The sequence below is a fragment of the Tigriopus californicus genome, chromosome 1 (assembly GCF_007210705.1).
Source record: "Tigriopus californicus strain San Diego chromosome 1, Tcal_SD_v2.1, whole genome shotgun sequence".
NCBI lineage: Eukaryota > Metazoa > Arthropoda > Copepoda > Harpacticoida > Harpacticidae > Tigriopus > Tigriopus californicus.
This window is the reverse complement of record NC_081440.1, coordinates 14,480,513-14,483,939: the sequence shown is the minus strand read 5'-3', so window position 1 is coordinate 14,483,939 and position 3,427 is coordinate 14,480,513. Positions and strand designations below refer to the sequence as shown.

General features: G+C 43.4%; 1 long non-coding RNA gene across 1 annotated transcript; it reads right to left on the bottom strand.

Moving 5' to 3' along the window:
• Window positions 1-546: 546 nt before the first annotated feature.
• LOC131881822 (uncharacterized) lies at window positions 547-2,540 on the bottom strand. The gene is made up of 3 exons (XR_009373403.1): window positions 2,266-2,540; window positions 1,035-1,171; window positions 547-905 (listed from the first exon to the last, which is right to left on the bottom strand). It is a non-coding gene; the product is annotated as an uncharacterized LOC131881822 (long non-coding RNA).
• Between the last annotated feature and the right edge of the window lie 887 nt (window positions 2,541-3,427).

Sequence of the window (3,427 nt, the reverse complement as noted above, 5' to 3'; positions counted from 1 at the left end):
TGATGATCGTTGCCACAAAAAGCACCTCGCCCCATTCGCAAGAACCCTAAATTAGATGCCAGGCCCTCCTACAAGATCTTAGATGGATTTTTAATTACGACACCAATTTCATCTGGATGAGCACGCAACACAAAGGCCTCAGGAGAGTACTGATCCCGCGTATTTGCCAACTCCGCCTAAACCCTCGCGTTTCATCTTTTGCTCACTAACGTTACATAATCAGACAAATGCATATTCAATTGACAAACTCGTTCTCTCGTTGGTGAATTGGTGAGTCAGCCGTTTCTTGTGAAAATAACAACCTAGAGAGCTTGATGATGGTTGCCACAAAAAGCACCTCGCCCCATTCGCAAGAACCCTAAATTAGATGCCAGGCCCTCCTACAAGATCTTAGATGGATTTTTAATTACGACACCAATTTCATCTGGATGAGCACGCAACACAAAGGCCTGAGGAGAGTACTGATTCCGCGTATTTGCCAACTCCGCCTAAACCCTCGCGTTTCATCTTTTGCTCACTAACGTTACATAATCAGACAAATGCATATTCAATTGACAAACGGGGCCTTTCTTAAAAAAAGTTCGCTACTGCCAGAATTAATGACTTGGATAATGAACTCACGTTCTCAAGAAGCACTTGGCCAGCTCTCCAAGCACAATGAACTCCATGGGAGATCCACAGAACTAGAGGTGAGTGTGCTGTTTCTGGCAATGAGTGAGACGATAGATCTTCCTGCCGCTAGCATTGTATGTAGAATACGTACTCGTACATATGAGATTGGCGTGGGTGGAGCCATTCAGAAAGAGACCACGTTTCAGAGCAACAACCCTATCCAAACCTGGTCCTGGTTTCCATGGCTCATCGGGGAGATTGGATCAATTTGTCAAGCCCTACAGGACTTAGGTCTGAAAAAACATTCACCATCAGAGTACAAGCTTATTTGGAGGATTCATGACACGAAAGCTGGACCAGCCATAGGGTAATGTACTACTATTTTTAGGTTTGGAGGCATGCCGTATCGCTTTTCTACTTACGTAGTATCCATGAGCTTGTATTCTTAAGGGCTGGTTCGTGATGACCATTCCACACCTATAATCTCGAGGCTTTTTATCGCTTTTTGCCCGTAAAATCTTTCAACTTCTACCCACGTTCCAATCGAGCTCGGACAGACCTGTGTCGAAAATTGCTGTCGTCAGAGAACTTCAATTTGGTTCAACTTGAACTAAGAACAAGTGACAATCGAACTTGGAGACGCGATTCTCACGAAAGATGTAATCTTGGAGAGCCTATCAGGCCTGAAGGCACACCATTTGATGCATATCTCGCTGTCTTTTCAAAGTGTTGTTAGTCTCAATTTTGCGGGGGTGTTTCTTTAGGAAAGGCTCGGGCCACAGAGATATCTTATTTTTCCGAAAATGCAACCAATCGATCACCATCAAGACGGGTCTGACAAGTGTTTGTCAATATTTGATCCCTCCTAACTATGACATTCCGACAAGGCAGCTCTACAAACGGATGATTTATGTACTTCTACTTCGAGGCCTTCAATGCAAATTCAGGCCTCCAAACTTGATCGACCAAGCTACTGGGTTTGAAGTACTAGATCGAGGCGGATTCTGGTGTGTAGCGGTGATCATTGAGGGGAAATCAAAACCCTTGTTGTTCTATGTGCATAAGATGATGCTATTCAATAGGAGATGCATTTAACCACCACCTAATTATAGAGTATGTGCATGGCCACGCTAACCTTCATTGGCACCATCCGTTGGATGATGGAGGAACATGATATTCTACACAACTTGATCGCGGTTTAACTCAAACACTCAAAAGGACGGAACTCGGCAATTCGACGATATTCATGTACGTCACAAATACAAATACATCTGTTAAATGAGGAATGCGTCAATCCTCAACATGTAAGAGGCATTTATGTGCAACCCGAGATATCATTTTGTACTCTTTGATCTTGCGATTCAGCATGAAATAGTGAACGGTCTTTTGAATTGAAACAAATCAATAGCTACCAAATAATTGTCCTTTTTTTTAAATTGATCTTAACAAAAGCCAAAAAGTCTCTTTTGCCATAATACAAGACAATTCTTGAAATCTGTAGGGAGGTGCCATCTTTTGAGTGATTAGAGATGTGAAAATCTGTTAATCCCAGTGATTCAATGCTCTTCAAGATTTGTAGCATTGAACGTACTGTAGTACTCTTTCTTTGAACTCTCTTCCCATTTCTAGAGTTCCTTTGGGCGAATAGCTCACCATTCCATGAGGGCTATAATTGACCTATCCGGATTCGTTTCGCCTCATCACGGGCTCCCAAGAGGTTCGATGAACTCGTAAAAGCCCCGTTGTTCGCAGACCTCCTATCGTGGAGATTAACTGCAGCATTTCCTTGTCCATAGCCTTGAAATCAGGCATATTACACTACGTGGATTACGTACATAGAGCCAAGCGGATCCCTGTGTTCAGCTCCGTTCAGTCCTCCACCCCTCCACTGTGTGTATAAGTAGTACGTACACTACAATAGCTCAATGCTTGTATGGATGAACACTCTTGAACCATGATCAAGCGCACTTCACAAGTGCATTACGTCGACAAAGGGCCTTTCACGAACACTACCAATTTCAATTGGCAGAAAGACACATTTCATTCCGTTGCCAGCAATAAGTGTCTCAAGTGTCAGTCTACTTGAGATGCCTCCTCCTCCAGTGTCTCTGCTCCATACGATATGTACGTATGCGTACGTATGCGTGCATGCATGCGGGCGTATATTCGGTCGTCTTAATAAATTCCATCGACAATCCCATGCTTCGCCGCGATTCGAAAAGAGTTCTTCCTGGTTTTCGTCGCGTGACCTTCAACTCTGCCTCTTGACTAAGGCTATTTCAACACGGTGGGCTCTAGGCAATATATACTGTATATAGCACATGGTACTACTTGGGAATACATCCATCCACATCGAGATAAGGACGCAAACTTGATTCAACAGCTTGACTGGGATGTCCTCAACGCTGAGTGAGGACTCAACCGGATGGTGTAACGTCAAACCATTCGTTCCTCTTTCATAAGAAATGCTCACCAACAGATCGTACAATTTTCTGAAGTCAAGAACCAGCAGGAAAATATCGCCAAAAACCAACCACATCCCACATGGATCAAAATAGCATCGTTTTTCACTCTGCCTTTTGAGTCATTAAACAAGAACTCTATGTAGTCCGCATTGACGTCAGACTGTCTGGGATTTTCTTGGAAAGAATCTGCCTCAATAATAAGCGTCTCTTCTCCAAAGCGGGACCTTTCTCTCACTCCTTATACAATGCCCTTCACCAAAGTCGTAGGTCTTCCAAACACAACCATATCGTAGCTTTTCAATTGTGCTAGTCAATTTGACGAGAAAGTGTACGTAAAGAGAGCGACGTTT